The 19,050-nt window shown below is 36.0% G+C and overlaps 1 non-coding gene and 1 pseudogene across 2 annotated transcripts; both read left to right on the plus strand.

Moving 5' to 3' along the window:
- Positions 1–10,561: 10,561 nt before the first annotated feature.
- On the plus strand, positions 10,562–10,667 carry LOC145603293 (small nucleolar RNA R71). The gene has a single exon (XR_014104810.1). It is a non-coding gene; the product is annotated as a small nucleolar RNA R71 (small nucleolar RNA).
- A 5,270-nt stretch (positions 10,668–15,937) lies between these two features.
- LOC145601539 (putative receptor-like protein kinase At1g11050 pseudogene) lies at positions 15,938–18,621 on the plus strand (annotated as a pseudogene). The gene is made up of 2 exons (XR_014104415.1): positions 15,938–16,100; positions 16,346–18,621. The product of XR_014104415.1 is annotated as a putative receptor-like protein kinase At1g11050 pseudogene (transcript).
- Positions 18,622–19,050: the final 429 nt, after the last annotated feature.

Genomic DNA, 19,050 nt, shown 5'->3' on the forward strand with positions numbered 1-19,050 from the left:
GGCCCGAACAGCAATCGGCCCCAACAACTCCTGAACCTCCGGTGAGTAGACAGTGATGTCGGTGTCGAACGGCAGAGGAGTAGACTGGAACTCTAACCCCGTGATGAGGCTGAAGTCAGCTGGAGTGACCGTCATCTCACCCCAAGGAAAGTGGAAAATGTTGGTGGTGTCCCAAAAAACTCCACCAAAGATCGAACGACGAGGTTACCCCCATCGTATGAAAACATGGCCCGGGCGGCCAGAAGAAGAGGAGTCAACCCACATGACTCCCAAAGACGACGAAGACCCTCATCACGACTGATGAAGTTGTCGTAGAGAGAACCGATGGTGATCGACTTGATGAAAGATCGTCTCACTTAGCTTAAAGCGCCTAAGTATTGGCTCATAGCAAGGCACCGATATAATGGTTCATTAAAGTAAAAGCACCGAAGCATTGGAACAAAAATAACGATATATTAAATAATACACAGAATGATTCTTTGGCGATATCCCAACATAGAGAGGAGTTGTCTAGTGGCGAAATACAGCCGTGGCGAGGTAATGTCACAAGTTTTGAAGATGGCGAAATAAGGTCACCTTCAACGGTCCCTTAAGGTACAGAGGAGATTATCTATAGCGGCGATGCACTGCCGTGGCGACGTACTGCCACAACCTTGAAGATGACGACATACAGTTATTTTCGACGATGTTCCCGAAATACTGTGGAGGATTGTCACTAAGAGTATTGAAGATGACGACATATGGTTACCTTCAATGATGGCGTTCACGAGGTATTGTGGAGGTTGTCACAAACAACAAAAGCAACAAAATGGTTACTTTCAGAGACGAGTGCTCGACGGTACAAGATACGCGTTTCTTGACTCTTTTATCTGTTTAACTAACATTGTTTAGCAGGTATTGGCGTTATAAGAATGGTTTGGAATCGCAGAACGTTTTGAATCATTCTCCGTCCCTATCGATACTTTGACTTTTGTTTTCGAAACCTAGGTTTTCCCCAAACTCAGTCAAAGTGGGGGCTTCTGTAGACACCCATTTGTGTCTCCCCAAAACCAAACCCAGTGATGAATGCCTTTCACGTCGAACCATAATCGAATGAGGTGAAAGTATTTGAAAGTCTAGTGTTGCGGTTTAGTTTTATTAAAAATTCTATTCTCTCTGTTTTCGAAAATAACTCTGTTTATTTAAAAATAGCCAAACCAGTTTAGTTTGGTCCGTAATTAAGGTCCAATAATAGTGTAGTTGGATAGGGCTCGAAGAGACCTTTCCAACGATATATTATAAGCCCAATTCCGATGAATATTGAGGAAGTTATGGCCAAAATACTAAACTGGGCCCGGTTAATTATTTACATGCGGCCCAATGATCTAGAGGAGGGCCCAATGTTAATTATTATTCCTAAAATTATTAGGATTAATTATAATTTTATAGAAGTTTCTAGAAGGTTCTTTTTAATCCTAATATTATTAGATTTAATAATTATTTATTTTAAAATGGACTTTTATTTGGAATAAAATATCATTATTTTAATATTATTATTATTATCTTTAAAATACGTTTTTTATCTTCTGTACGGATTCCGTAGATCAAGTTGATTAAAGATCGGATTCCGCGTGGAAAAACGCGCTTAAACCAGGTTGTCGCCAAATGACAAGGATGTCGCCTCGCGACAGACCTTGTCGCCTCGCGACAGACCCTGTCGCGTCGCGACAGAGGGAATTCCTGGCGACAGCGTGTAGTTTTATTCCTTATCAAATTCTGTGATTTTGCGGACTATTTCCTTATAAATAGGGTCTCAAATCTCTGTTTTTATTCATCAACTCTCATCATTAATTCTCTCTATTCTCTCTCTAATCAAGATAGCTTAATTCTTAATCTCTCTCTTTTTTCTAAACTACCTTTTTACAAACACAATTCCGCATTCACAAGACTTAGAATTACTTAGTCAAGTTCGAAGTTGCCTTCGCCCTAGACGTGCAAGGTTTGATATTTCTGAGGGTTTGGTCCAAAACTAGTCAAAACTTTGTTTAATTTGATTCCAATTTACTTCCTTTAATTATTTTTTATTATTTTCATTGAAGTTTACTAACTTGTGTATTTTTTTATTAGAAAGAGGTACGAAGGCTTCAAAGTAAGTAGATTAGCTTACTCCCTATTTTATTAACAATGTAGAAAGCATGCTTATTAATGTTTAATTCTTAGTGTCATGTTAGGATGTTTAATTCCTAGTATCATGTTAGGATGTTATTTTATGCTTTCTAGTGTCATGTTTAGGGTGCCTTTACTCTTTTCTAATATCATGTTATCATGTTAGTGCCATGTTAGGCTTAAAGCTTTGATCTTTATTGTTTAGTGACATGCTAGGATTTGTTATTAATCTTTTTAGTATCATGCCTAGGATCTTGCTATTATTATTTAAGCTTTATTATGCCTTATCCTGTTATTATCATCGTTATCATGCTTATTGCCTTGTTATTATGTTGCTTGGTTTTATTTATTGTTATTGCTTGATCACACCTTTTATGATTGTTAAAGGGAATTTGTACTTGAAATCACGCTTAATAAGATAGTTAATAATTCGGTTTAGGCTAATATGATTTTAAATACAAGTGATCGCCAATAATAGTATTATTTGTGCATTAATACTCAACCAACATAGATAAACAGGTTAGGTTTAATATGATGTTTGTATGTTATTCGAAAAGCGCACATGAATACGAGCAGAACAAAGTAGAGGCCTATTTTATAGGGCGGGTCCTTTCTTTTGTAGATTAGATTCGTACCCTCATCCCCGAACCCTGTTTGGTTCAAGACCTTATGGAGTTGATGGTCCTCTTGGATTGTCTTTTGGGTTTGCAAGTTCCTAAAACTTGTTGGCGACTCTTTTGCTCTCTTTTCTTTCCCTTTGGAACGCCACCATACTTTAGTGTATAATCATAGTGGGGTTCAAGTTTGGGGTCATAATCCTTGAAATATTCCCTACACCGCGTTCTCCCCACTAGTCTCAAATCTCCCCTTAGTGAGCATCCCAATGATTCCTCGAAGGAACCGAAAAAAGAGATTTATTTAGGCTACTCGACATCTTGACTATGCATCCCCTTTCCTTAGGCAATAACTCATGATTCCCTCCCCCGAATAATGACTCAACTTCTAGGTCAAAAGGGCTTTCCCAAAGGTTGTAACGTAAGGGCATAAAGGGTGAAGGTAGGCTAAAATTTGAAATTTGGTGGTTTTCCTAATAGTGAAGCAAAGAACGGGCCCTTTCTTAGAATCACAATCAAGTAATCACCAATCCAAACAAAAATATGTACACCCCCAAGCTTATTCAAAGCTATAAATCACAAAATAAGTACAAAAAGCATAAACGCTTCTCCCCCAAGCTTAAATGAAGCATTGTCCTCCATGCTTGGAAAGGAGATTAATTCACATCAAAATATTTTTGAATTTTTCTCTTTTTTTCAACTTTTTTTTTTTGTATTTTCACTTAATTAATAGTGATGTTGTCCTCGCCTCTTTTAACTTTAGACGGCTCTTTCAACTTATGCACTTATTTGTCCTTGCCTTTTCTTACTTAGGACGACTTTTACTCAAACTCATTTGCCATTATTTACAAAGAAAACATAACACAATCTTGCTTTAAGGAAACCACATATCCCAACTTTTTCACCACAAACTCCATCAAGAATGATCAATTGCTTCACAAAAACAAGAAGAGAAAGAAAATGAAACAAAAGGCCAAAGATCTAAAGATATGTCTTGAAAAGAAGGAAATAGGCTCAAATGGTTGCAAGAAGGCAAATGTAAACCCAAAAACATAGATGAAACAAACTATCTTAAAAATGAAAAATACCACTCCAAAAAAGGTGCCTTTGTCCTCCCTAGATAGCTCGGTCTCAGGTTTAAAAATCATAAATCAAGCTTTATATATTAGGTTTGCAATAGTCAAGGATCCACCACTCAAACAAGATAGGTTGAAGGCTTGAAAGACGATGAACCTCACATGGATGTAGTGAAAACTCACTAGTGGGGTCAAATCAACTATAGGAACAACTACCAAGCATGCAACAAACAAGTAGAATCCGGTTTCATGATCCTCCTAGTTCAAACCAACTACCCTAGCATATACCTATCCTAGAGTCAACCAAACATAGTCTCAAACCGTGCATACCTTTACTACCTAGGAAGAAAGTCATGCAAAAGTCAAAGTCCAATGTACAAAGTCCAACTCATAAGGAAAACAAAAATGAAAAATAAGCCTCAAAATCAAACCACAAACCAAAACAAGAACAAAGGAAAATAAAAGGAAAAGAAAAATAAGAGAAAAGAAAAGAAAAAGAAAGGAAAGTCATAGATAAAGAAGAATAGGAGAAAAGGAGAAAAGAACTAGAAAGCAAGTTAAACACATATATCCCAATCGACATACAAGTGATCGAATGACAACATCGTCATCGATCCCAAACACATTACGTGTTAACAAGAAATCATCCTTGAACCGTTCAACTTCCCCTAAACTAAACCTAATCTATGCATTCAAAGAAAATAAAGAGAAAAATTAAAAAGGTCTCACCGGGCTATCCATGCTTAGCATAATAAAGAAAGGCAATAGAAAGAACCACCTTCGTTGTGCTCCAGAATCGTAAGCATCATCAAAAAGCCATGTGAGAACAAGAAAAGCAAAAGAAGCTATAAACAAAGGAAAAGGTTTGTAACTTCAAAACAAAAGAAAAGAAAAGGAAACTACAAAGGAACACTAAACTAAGCTAACAAAGAGTTAAAAAGAAAGAAAAGAAAAAACTAAGTAACCAACTAAACTACAAGCTAACTAAAAGACACTTAAACTACAAAATTTGGATTCAAAGGGACTTGGTGCAGTTTTGGATGTTCGAGGATGATGAGGGTCGAAGGTAGAAGGAGGAAATAAAGGGAAATGAGAGAAGAAAGAAGGAAGGGGAAGATAAGGGGGCATGGCAGGGGGTGCGGCCGCTTTCTCTTCTTTTTTTTTTTTAAAGTCTTTGGTGCGTTCATTGGTGGGTACACAAATAATGATGATGATAAATACCAACATAGGAAGTAGCAAAACCCCATTTTAGTGGGTTCAAAATACCCAAAATAATGGTAGCACAACATGAACCCACCAAAAACAAACTTCCTTCAACTTTTAAAGAACAAAATTCCCTATCTTAACTCACTAAAATTCTTACCACTTTTACCTCAAATTTCGATGATATCGAGTGTAATTACATCGAAAGCTGCAAAACACCTTCTCATTCCTCATGCTCACCTGATGAAATCCAATCCCAAGAATCCAACCAACAAATCCAAACAAGTAGAAAAGTGGAAGAAAAGAAACTAAAAGAAGGGAAAATAAGAAAATTCAAAATCAAAAAGAAAAGTTTAGAGATCTTTGGGTTGCCTCCCGAGAAGCGCTTGCTTATGGTCCTAAGCTCGACCCTTCCTCCAAATCATGGAGGGTCAAAGAACACCATCTTCTTCAAAGTGGAGAAAAGAGCAAATTTCTCCTCAACTTATAACAACTTCTCGTAGTTCATTGTTGCTTGATGAGACATCATTCAATAACTCCTCAAAAGCAAGCTTCTCTTTCCATAATCTCATTCTCTCTCTCTTTTTCCTAGAAGCTCGTGCTCTTTTCTTTGCCTTGTTCTTCTTTGCAAATGGTATCACACCATCCACACTCTTAGGGTCATCGTCCTCCTCTTGAGGGTAGAGCTCATACCAATGAGGAATGTCAATTTCCTCCTCGTCCATAGGCTTGGGAAGCTTCGTTTTCTCTTCACTAACCTCTTTGCAATCACAACTCAAAAGCACATCATCACAATTCTCAAGATAATTGTTAGTTAGAATCAATCATGCATACATTATCAATAGGGCGAGGGGAATAAACACACATAATTCCTTTCACAAGAGACAAAGACTCATGCGTTGGTTTTAGCTCAAAACTTTCCTCATTCTTACCAACTCTCAAGGTAATACGACCTCCCTTAACATCTATCAAGGCTCCCGAGGTGGCTAAGAAAGGTCTTCCTAAGATGATAAGGATATGGTCATCTTCCGCAATCTCGAGCACAATGAAATCAACGGGAATGGTGAACTCTCCTATCTTGAGAGGAACATCCTCAACTCTCCCCTTTGGAAACTTAATAGACCGATCGGCCAATTGAAGGGTCATGTTGGATGGAAGGAGCTCACCTAGCTTAAGTTTCTTAAAAACGGAATAAGGCATGATGCTAACACTAGCACCAAAATCACAAAGAGCATTGTGGAAAAATTTTCCTTTGATTGTGGAACAATTTTCCTTTGATTTTGCAAGGTACGGGGAAATTTCCGGGATCTTTCAGTCATTATGAATAAAGGCACTAAAACACTCCCCCAAATTCACCGGTTCCACCATATTGCAATCTCTCTTAGCTCAAAATTTCCTTAAGAAACTTAGCATAGTTTGGCATTTGTTCTACCACATCGGTGAAAGGGAGAGTAAGATGAAGTTGCTTAAGCATCTTGATGAATTTCCCAAATTTCTCATCCAATTTATACCTATTGTGCTTTTGGGGGTAAGGAAGTCTAGGTTTGTAAACCTCATCTTGCTTTCGCTCTTTCTCCTTAGGCTTATCGTTGGAATCCTCACTCATCTTGCTAGGCTATTCATGCTTATTCCCTTCACTCGAATCACTCGAATCACACTTTTTTTTTCACACTCCTTACTCTTCCTAGGAACACTCTCTTTAAGTACCTTACAACTCCTAGTGGTCATAGCACACATCGGTTCCCTAGAGTCAACTTCTTGTAAGGGTAGAGAAAGAGGACTAGTATAGTCTCTCAAAGGGATGGCTAGTTCATTGATTTTGTTCTCAAGCATCTTTCCATGAGTAAATAGGACCTCAAACATTTTGTTACAAGACAATGTGAATTCATTCAACTTCTCGGATTGAGTCATGAAATTCTCTAGCCTATTCAATTGGGATTGTTGAACATAGAAATCATCACCTTGGCTTTGAGTCGTTGGAGTAATTTGGGGTGGGGTACCTCTTTGAACATCATTTTGAATATCCCCCCTACTTTGATTACTCCAATTACCCCTACCATGATTTTGGCCGAAATTTTGATTATGGTTATCATAACCTTGGTTATGATTCCCATATTCTTGGCCATGGCTTTGATCATTACAACAAAAGTTATTATGGTTACCACAAAACTCTTGGATCACATGGTTACCATAACCACTATTTTGGTTATAATTATCATAGCTCCCATTATTGTGACAATTCCTACTCCCAACATTCTTTTGAGCATTAAATCTAGGTCCATGATCATTATTATCAACACAATTCACACGCACATTCTCATATCCATCACAAGGAACATTGGAGCAATTAGAAGCATTATGATCATTCTTTCAACATAAATCACAAACTAAGCATTCTCGTATCATGCAACAAGAAGCAAAAGGAGGGTTAGAGTAGGAAGATGTACCTCTCCCCTTAAATTGGGAGGGAAGAGTTTGAGCTTGTGAAGACTTTCAAGCTTGGTCTTGAGAGAAATCATCTCCATTCCTAACTCCGAGACCAATGTTGTAACACCCTAGAAATTCCTTTCCTTTAAAAATACCTATTTTACTCTTTAAAATACGATTTAGGAATATCTAAGACATTTACCGCCACCGTGAGAACGGCCTAAGGCAATTATCAAAGACACACAGCGGAAGACTTAAATCAAAACCATTCAAAACGAGTCAACTTAAAAGTCAACCAAACGAAAGTAAAGTTAAAACCAAAGTCAAACGAAGTCAAATAAAATCAACCTACAACTTGGAACCATTAAAGGCCCTTATCAAAACCAATTAAATTACGAAGACCTTTGCGTTAGTCTCATAAGCATAACATAATATAATATTTGAAAGCAATAAACCACATCTCAACTAATAGAAACTAGCATGATTCGCTCTTCACTCATGCCCCGTCATGAATATGCTTCAACACCTGAAAAGATTATCTCCACTTGCCCCCACTACTCTCCATTAAAAATGGGTCATCATAGGGCCAAGATAAAGACATGGCCAAACACACAAACACAAACAATCAGCAAAGCCAAGTACATAAGCGTAATTAAACACACTAACATGCTTATACCTATCAACACATACTTACCTCAATGCACCTGTTTACAAGCACACACAACAATCAAAAAGACACTTTAACTAGACACTAAATAATTCATTTAGCGCTGAGTACGCATCAAACGGGTTTCCAACTATACCTCCCCCAAATAAATTGAGGTTAACTGACACGGGAGCTAACCGTGCCAGCGACAAACCTGTGCCACACATAGGTGGCGGAATTCCAGCGCATAATAACAATAAAAAGGAATATACAACGTCCTGTACTCCGTTAGAAGTTATGATCAAATATAAAGTCACATAACTCCCCCCATATGTTCATACTCAAGGTATATACGTTCCAAGAGTTTTGGTGCGTAATCTCTTTCACTTTACGTTTTTTACAGATTATTAGACTTGGTGATGACTTTCAAAGCATAATAAATCAATCAACAATAACTATTGAATCAACCAAACATACCAATTTAACTCTTGAATAATTAGTGACCACATATTATTTAATGTTGAACCCTTTTTAATTCTACCTCAGTGTCAAAGACACCTTAAACGCATAAAGCGCTAAAAATCCTATCCCTCGGTGTTAAAAACACCTTAATTGCACAAAGGCACCAACATACAATTTATTCCTTGTGTACATAGACACTTATATAGTTCCTTTCTCATGCTTAAAGCATCAATAAAAATTATATGAACCATAATAAAATTCCTTTCCAATATTCCAAGCCAAATTAAACATGTACTTTAATTAAACATGCACTCCAACATGCCATAAATAAAAATGTAGTCCATATAATCATGCCAAATTATAATTTTCCAATCCATAAACCATCACAAATAATTCATGCTTCACAATTCAATCACCAACACCAATAATTCACAATTCAATTCATAAATCTTAGCATGATACTACTTGTAATTGATTGAAATCAAGCCTAGCATGATTCTACATCATCAAAATATGCTAAGTACGCGAACGTACCTCAATAAAGCCCTTAAAGTGGCCGAAAACACTACAACAATTCCCGAATCAAGTCTCCTACATAAAGGGACAATAATACTAAATTAATTACCCTTGTATACACAATTTCCAGCAACTTAAACTCACTTTAAACTATTTAAAATAATCTGAAAATTATTTAAAAACCCCTAATTAAACTCCTTTTTAATAGGTAATTACACCCTTTTATTAAAATCACAATTATACTACTTTAAATAAAATTCCAACATTTTAAACTAATCAAAAACCCCTTTTAAAAACTTCATCAAAGTACATCTTTATACTTAAATTATCCACAGAAAAATTAAATTATCTCTTACCCTTTAAACTCAAGGATAAAATTTAAAGCAATAAAAAAAACTTCGTTAAAAACCAAAAACTGCCCGAAAATCATATTTAAAGGCTGAATTTGGCCACGAGAGGGTAGTGCACACTACCATAGGTAGTGATTCTTTCTTAAAAAGTTGTTTCCACATGGAAAACACTACGTTTTTGTCAAAATTGGATGAGTTTAGAACCTGATCGGGATTAATACGGGATTAATATTAACGAACGGAAATCTAAAAATTAAAACACGAATCTACGTGTTCAAAATAATCTGGAATTAAGTTAAACTAATTAGTAGTTATAATCACCAAAATTTCCAAAATATTTTTACTATAAAAGCCCTAAATCAATTATTCATAAAAACCCTAAAAATCAAGTCTTTAATAACTTTAAAACCCTAACTTATAATTTTATGAAATCTGAAAATAAAACACTTTATTATTTAAAATTTACAATCTTTAATCATTAAAATACAATTACCAAACATACTAATCTTATTTAAACAATTTAAATCAAAAACCCAAATTATGAATTGTTAGAACAATAATTAAAACAAGAGGAGATAGAAAATAAGACTAACCTTTTTGTGTGGGAAATTTTTGGGGATAAATGGAGTATTTATAGTGTAGAGTAGGTTAGGGTAGGTTTGGGCTTCATAAAAATAATGGACTTTAAATGATGAAATAGGTAGCCCAAAAGTAAAAATAGGATGATTGGGTTCATAAGAAAGATGGACTACATTTGGATTAAATACTTGTTGACCCAAATATAAATACTTGCTTTATCTATAATCCAATAATTAAAATGGCTTGACCCAAAATATATTTTATAATTAAATAAATAATTTATAAAATACATTAAAAATACGGGGTATTACAAATGTGGAGAAATTGTTGACGACATTAGATTGATCGATTGAGCCACTTGTGCTAGTCGATTCCCTCTCTACATCATGCCAATCCATGTAGTTCCTTACCACATCATCTATTACATCCACAACCTCTTTTTCCATTTTGTTCATAATCGGTCGTCCAGCTCTGGCATCAAGGCTCGATCTACCTTGAGAGCTCAAACCACCATAGAAAATTTGTATGACTTGATAGGTTGGAATTCCGTGGTGAGGGAATTCCCTTTGGTAATCCTTGTACCTCTCCCATGCTTCATAGAGATTCTCTCTAGGCAATTGCTTGAAACTTTGGATTAAGGCTCTAGCCTCCGCCGTCATTTTTTGTGGGTAAAAGCGAGACAAGAAAGCTTTTGTGACTTCATCCCACGTCCTAAGGGACCTTGGCTTTACCTCCTTCTCCAACCACTCTAAAGCTGTCCCTAAGAGAGAAAAGGGAAACAACTTGAGCCTTATATACTCTTGAGCAACTCTGGCTACCATAATTGTATTACAATACGTCTCAAAATCCTTGAGATGGTTGAGAGGATTTTCACTTTTTGTGCCACCATATTGTTTCCTTTCGATCAAGGTGATCATTGCCGGCTTGATTTCAAAGGCACCATCCGGAATCAATAAAGGAGCAATCCCGCTCTCATACTTGTAAGCACCCGGAGTGCCCAACTCTTTCTATGTGATCCTATGAGCTTCTCCCATGTTAACATGCACAAACAGTCTCAAACAAAATTATTAGTAGCACGGCTACAAGTGTACCCTAAAGGAAAATCTTTTTGTGTTATTGAATTGAGTGGAATAGACTCAACAACAATATACAATCACGACACCATTCCCCGGCAACGGCGCCATTTTGACGAGGGTCGAAGCTAGGTCGTTGAGGCTAACCCCTACCCAAGGTCAAACAATATTTATAAACACTCAACACACCCCTACACAAGTATAACGGTAAGTCGAGGGTCGAACCCAAAGGAATGGTGGGCTATTGTCTAATGTCTATGGTAAAGCTATTCCGAAGTCTAGATAAGGTGTGAATTCTATGCTAGGACAAAGGACAACTAATAAACGAGAAGAAATCAAATGTAATAAGCACTAGGGCTAGGATCCACATGTAGTCATAATGGAATCAACTAATTGGGAGGTCAAATTGGCTAAGTCAAGCAATGTGAGGGAAGATCAACCATGCAACCAATAGAGCATATCAAGCTTATTCTCCTAGAGGTCTAACTAGCGTCAACTACGATAAACTCTAGCTAGGAAATATCACAAGACACCTCAATCGTGTAAATGCAAGCCACAAATCAATGATCCGTATCAATGTGAACTTACAATGCAATCTATTGCAACAATCAAAGTTAGCTACTCTTTAATTAATCACACACATGCACATGATCATCAACCAAATTTAATCACATCATCAACTCCATCAATTGTCCCCAATTAGCATTAATCCATTACTCATACATGCTTCACCATTACCCTAGCAATCTAACTACTCACAATCCATAGAAATCAAGATCAAAACAAAGCTAAACAACAAATTCATCATGATCAAATTGAACAAACTTAAATTAAATCACAAATCAATCAAACTTCAATCAAACTTGAACATTCAACAAAGCAATTGAAATCAAACTAAAGATCAAACTAAAGATTGAATTAAAGAAAAGAAAATCTTAAAATCTTGATCAAAGATCAAAGGAATTAAAGAAAGCTTCAATCATCAACAATCCACCATGAATTTCTCTCACTAAAACCTAGAGTTTCTCTCTACAAAAATCTCTCTAATTTGATCAAAAACTAATTCTAATTATATTCTAATTATTCTCTCTCTAAAAATAGAAGGAAAGACTATATATAGGAAAGATACAAAAGAAGAAGTAGTTAGATCGTCCCAAAAGAAACCCCGGAAGGTGCGGTCGCATCAAGGAAAAGGTGCGGCCGCGGGAAAAAGGGTACGGAACAGGGGCTTTGGTAGGCGCGGCCGCACCACCCTTGTGCGAAAAGACGAAAATGAGGCATCCAAATTGATGAGAAGTATGAGGGGAAGGCTTGGGAATCCTTGGAAACACGATCATAACCTGAAAACAAACGAAAGCTAGCAAATAAAAGCGAAAAAGAACAAATAAACAAAGAAATGCACAAAGAAAGAAAACTAACTAAGGAAAGCACAAGCTAAAGAAATAAAGAACAAAACTAAGGAAAAGAGCTATAGAATAGCATGAAAATCATCCTAAAAGAAGCCAAATGAGTGCCATAAATGACACTAATCAGCACTCCTTCCCCCTTCTTCGATGATGCTCATCCCCGTGCACTCCACTTGGTGATGTTGATGAACACTAAGGTATGCAGTCTTGAAATGGCCTCCACGGTGGGTTCAACACCAAAAATGGTACCCCCACCGCATGAGTGCACCAACTCATAAACTTGCACCTTGTGTTTCTTCAAACTTGAGCTCCAAATGGCAAGCAAGAGGCATCCATAATGATGTGAAATGAGGGAAGGAGACTCGAGAATCCTTAGATCACAATCTCAACCTGAATAATAAACGAAAACAAGCAAATAAAAGAGAAAAAGTCAAAATAAACCAAGAAATGCATAAAGATAGAAAATCAACCAAGAGAAATGCAAACTAAGAAAATAAAGAACAAAATTAAAGGAAAACTAAGGAAAAGAGACAAATAAAAACATGAATTCCACCCTAAACAGAACTAAATGAGTGCCATAAATGACTTTCATCAGTTTGGAAAAGGGAGAGTTATTGGGGTGTTACAGCTACTACTTGGCGTTAATGGCTAGGCGTGAGGTGCGAGGTGGGCTGTTATAGTGTCGGTGATGATGGTTGTAAGGTGGGCGAGTAGCTGTTGGAGGATGGATATGGAAGATGGGGTGGTGATGTTTAAGTGGCTAAGGGGCAGCATCAACGACAATAAGGTGGAGCTTGTGCTTTCAACCTTAGCTTAAAATGATTAGTTTCTCGTCTCGAACAACCACCTAAACATACAACCAAAGATGAGGGATTGACAAAGACAAATAAAATAATATAATGAAATGAAAATATACAAAGTAAATTAGAATACGATTTTTCATGAAATACCCCTGGTTTTAACATAATTCACCAAATACCACCAACATTTTTCAAATTCACCATATACCATTCAGTGTTTACACAATACCACACAAATGTCTTTTTTGTTAATGGATGTTGCACTCCGTTTATGGGATTTTAAAAATTCACCATATACCCACTATGTGAAAACTTATTTCATCATATACCTAAAAATCATACCGTGCTTTTTTGATTGGGCTTTTGTTGTTGAGGCTGGACTCGCCGTAGTCCACTCTCACGCAAAATGTTTCCTTAAGGAATTTAAATTCCCTTCAATTATTATGTTGACTTGCTCACACCATCCTCAATCAATTGTTTAACGCAAAGGTCTATCAATTTAATCTCTAACTTTCAACGTAAAAAGTTTTGGTGTTGATAACGTGTTGAGAAATAGAGAGAAATAATGAGATTGAGATAGAATAAAATGTGTATTCATTCTATATTTCATATGATGGAGGTATACAAATATATATACTACCTACGATTTTTATTATTTGTAACTTTGGGGTATTATTTGTGAGATATAAAATATACCAAAGTTGCAAATAATAAAAATCGGAGGTAGTATTACAATTGATAGGGTTTGTTTGGAGAATAATAAATCCTAAGGTCTAGAAAGTTCCGGAATAATAAAATTAATGGGCATCCACAAATATATCATAACAAATATTAAATTTTTATTTAATTATATTTAAAATAAAAGGTTGCAAAAAAAATAAAAATAAAAAATTTACTAGCTCCGATATTTATTAGCTGCAACTCTAGAATATTTTATATCTCACAAATAATATCTCAAAATTACAACTAATAAAAATAGGAGGTAGTATATTGCCACCTAATATAAATTAGAATTTGTTAAATACACCCATGTGTACGTACAATCATCAAAATGGAAGCGCGATGGGCCGCTACTGGGTATGGTCCATACCAAGGGACATAAAAATTAAAAATCAATAATAACAGTATAAAATTAATAATAACATTATAATAAAAAATAAAATAAAATAAAATAAAAAGTACGCACTTTTCTCTTTCCCTCTTTCTTCATCAAAAATCTCGCTGAAATAATCATAATATAAAATAAAGAACTTGGTATAGACCATACTAGATAGGAAAAATTGGCCGCAACAACACCAACTATGACAAAGGTGCGTGTAGCAGCACAACCTTTCAAGGGTGCACTCAACATCACAAACTATGCACTTGGGTGCACATAACAACATAAATGACATTGGCAAAATGTAGATTTCTTCTAAAAGTGAAATCTTAAATATTTTTAATGCCTTTTTGTTTAAAAATATTTTTGATTAATTTCATTCTACTTAATTTTCCATTTTCCATCACATGTAATTAAATAACCATTAAATTGAATTATTTCAAAAAGTTTTCGCCATTATTTTCTATCGTTTGTTTCTTCAATTACTTTTTTTACATCTCATGTGATGATTGACTTAGTTTCCTCTTCCATTATAATTAATTTTTTCCCTTTAAATTAATTCTCTCTTAACCTCCACAATTTAAGTGTTGTACATCAAAAACAAAAAAATCAATTTGACATATCCTAAAATCCAACTCTAAAATTATTTTTTGAATTAAGTATTTGAAATCACTTTGTGGGTTTTGATATTAGTATTTAGAAAGTTACCTATGTATCCTGAAATCTTGTAGAATAAAGGTATTTAAATGATTTTATTTTTTATTTTTTATTTTATTTATCAATTTAGTATTTAACTAGGTGGAAAGGGATAGGAAACTAAGTCAATCATGTGAGATCGATATTAGAAATAGTAATTGGAGAAGCGAACAAAGGAAAATAATAGCACAATTTTTTTTTTAAGGAATCCGCTTAATATAATGGTGGAGGTCAAGAAATGCTTAAATGAAAAAAAAAAAAAAAAAAAAAAAAAGGTAAGGCTAATTTAGTTACGCATGATGGAAAATCATATATGTTTAAATAATGTTTAAACAATTATATAAAATAATAAAGATTCCACTTTTTTCCATGCAACCTTAGTTCATTAGTGTCATTTATGCTAATATGTGCACCCAATTACATAGTTTGTGCTGTAAACCGCACCCTTAAAAGGTTGTGCTGCTACACGCACCTTTGTCATAGTTGGTGTTGTTGCAGCCAATTTTTCCTACTAGATATAGGCCTATACTTATTCATCAAAATAAGAGCAAATACTTATACTCCGTAGATGTACGATACATCCGGGTGTATTTAACATTATAACACCTCTCATCACAATAATAAATGGGGGTGGCCTCTAGTCTCTCACATCGCGATACATTAGAAAGTCAATAAGTTGACCGGCGGCTCCTACTCCATATGATTAATTACATCTTAGATCTTACCTGTTGAAACCTTGCATCCAACGGTAATAATAAGCTAAGCTACTGTTGCACATTTTTCTTACGCCAACAACAATCAGCAATTGCAACAATATTAATTAATTATTAATAACACAAAAACGTCAGCTCAACCCACTTCTGAAAAATTTGGGAAAGTTTTGACAACATTTTAGAAATTAACAACTTTGTTACGACTCCTTAGCTCAATGCTTTAACTGCCACTCTTGACTTTACCTTCTCCACAAATTAGCTTACAAATTCTGCAATCTAATGGAGCCTTTTAAAGGTAAATCATCTTAATTTTGACCAATTTTTATGTTTTTTTGTTGATTTAAACTGCTGGATTATGAGCTTTTTTTGCTGTTGAATTATTGTTGCATTAGCTTATGCTCAGAATCAGTAAAGTTGGTTTTTTTGGTTATGATTTTTGTTGTTGTTTCCTAATTAGAATTGTGGATATTGGGTGTTAATTATAGTAGAGAATTTTTTTCTGGGTTATGCTTATTTTGGTATTTTGTTAACAAAAATTAGGTATTGAAGCTGAAATTGAAAGACATATGAAAGAGAAATGAAGTGGGTTTTGGGAATTATTATTGGACTTTGATAGTGGGCAATTGGGATTTTGATTATCTGGAGAAATGAAGTGGGTATTACTGATTTTGATTTTAGTTGGTTGTTCATATTTCTGCACAATTTTGGGTTCAAAAAATGTAACAAAGTGTCCAGTGGATCTAGACTATGTTGTAAAACTCCCTTGGAATACGTCGGCGTGCCATGGTAATAGTTCAGGAAATAATCCAAGAACAGGTTGTTGTCAAGCCCTTTTGAGTTTAATGGGAATAGCTCTTGCCCATAATCTTAATCAGACTTCCCTCTTTGGATTTCGAGATTATCCGACTTCAGTATCTTGCCTTTCGGATTTCCAATCCAAGCTTGATTCTATGTCTCTAGCCCCAAATTTGACCTCTCAGTGTTTTGATCCTAAGCAATTTGTGATCACTCCTTATGTTTGTGCTGGCATTGTTACCATCCGAAATTGGACTGATGAGCTTGGAAGTGATAATTCTTTAGATCAAGTTTGTGGATCTGACCTCTCTGATCTCACTGCCTGTGAAACCTGCTATGCTGCTGGTACGAGAATCCAAAATCAGTTGATTGCCATTGATGGGAACAGTTCACATGCTCGAGATTGCTTTTACTTCACTATTCTTTATGTTGCTGGGATAATCAATAAACTAGGCCCTGAAAATGCTGGGACAACTTCATGTGTTTTTCAGCTTCAATTACTTCCTTCAGCTGGGTCTCATGGTGTGAGACATTTGAAGCTGCATCTGGGATTAATTGGTGCTGCTACTGCAGTGTTTTTAGTAATTTGCCTCTTAGGTTTGTACTTTTGGTATTACAAGAAACAGCAGAAGGAGAAATATAAGATGGAAGTTGATGCAAATCAAGAAAGTAGACCTAGAATGCGGCCTAACACTGGTGCAATATGGTTTAAAATTGAAGACCTTGAGAGGGCAACTAACAACTTCTCGCAGAAGAATTTTATTGGGCGTGGTGGTTTTGGGATGGTTTACAAAGGAACCTTACCAGATGGGACAATAGTTGCGGTCAAGAGGCTTACTGAACCCAATTTTGAAAGGGATTCTGATTTTCAAAATGAGGTTGAGATTATAAGCAACCTGAGGCATCGAAATTTGGTACCACTTAAAGGATGTTGCATGGTTGATGAAACTGTGAATGCTGATGATTATGGTGGAAAACAGAGATATCTTGTTTACGAATACATGCTGAATGGCAATCTTGATGACCATCTCTTTCAGAATCCAACAAACCAAAGTGGGCCACTCAGAAAATCCTTAACATGGCCCCAAAGAAAGTGCATAATATTGGATGTGGCAAGGGGGTTAGCTTATCTCCATCATGGAATAAAACCTGCAATATATCATCGGGACATCAAGGCTACGAACATTCTTTTAGATTCAGATATGCGAGCAAGGGTGGCTGATTTTGGATTGGCAAAAGAGATAAAAGAAGGGCATTCTCATCTCACTACCAGAGTAGCAGGCACACATGGCTATTTGGCCCCGGAATATGCACTTTATGGGCAGCTAACTGAGAAGAGCGATGTCTACAGTTTTGGGGTGGTTGTTTTGGAGATAATGTGTGGGAGAAGGGCCCTTGATCTGTCAGCTTTAGGGTCCTCTGCCACTGTTTTAATAACAGATTGGGCTTGGTCTTTGGTTAAAGAAGGAAAATCAGAAGAGGTTCTTGACTCATTCTTGTTGAGAGAAGGGGATAACTCGGAGCTGAATCCAAGGGGAATTATGGAACGATTTGTACGTGTTGGTATTCTGTGTGCTCATGTCATGGTCGCACTAAGACCTACAATCTCAGATGCACTGAAAATGCTGGAAGGTGATATTGAAGTTCCTCAAATTCCAGACCGGCCCATGCCTTTTGGGCATCCATCTTTCCACAGGGATGGTAACCCGTACAGCATATCGCCAGTCTTGAGTGGGCTGCATTTAAACTCTGGTGAGATGCTTAGGTAATTAAGATATAGTAGATAAGTATGAGCTCCATTCATGACTTTGCTGCAGAGTCAAAAACTGTGGGAGGTAATGCTGCCCGTTCTCATAGTCGATGAACCTTGTACAGAAGAAAAACAAAGACACAGGCTTTTTTATCAAAAACTTGACACACGTCTTGATTTAACACGTTAGCAGATTAAGCTTCATCAATGGTATGTACTACACAGGAAATGGGAAAAATAAGATTGGTCTGGGGGACAGTTTTTCGCATTATTAGCTACGAGTTTCTTGTGATATCTGTCAAGCCCAAGAAGTATATCTGGGGAATCTTAGACTAGTTATCAACTTATTAGTATTTTTTTGACATCCTGTACATGTTACCTTATTTCTCTGCTTTTTTTTTTTTTTTTTGAATTTTCTTCTTTTAAAACGGTATTCAGGGCTTCCATAGTTCCATATATGTTATCAGCATGTATTACTCATGATCAGTCAGGGATACATTAACCTCTTACTGTAAGGTTTCATCAACTTTATAAAGCAACTCTCCTCTATTGAGAGATGATTTTTGCCCTTCCAAATCTATTTTGTGAGGAGCACCAAAAACCTTGCTTATGTAGACATCTACTTTAGGGCTCTTAACCGACCAGATAATATGATGAGACAAGAAAGAATTGAGATTGAAAATGAGATCAAAACCAAGCT

This window comes from Chenopodium album, chromosome 21, assembly GCF_948465745.1.
Source record: "Chenopodium album chromosome 21, dcCheAlbu1.1, whole genome shotgun sequence".
Classification (NCBI taxonomy): Eukaryota; Viridiplantae; Streptophyta; class Magnoliopsida; order Caryophyllales; family Amaranthaceae; genus Chenopodium; species Chenopodium album.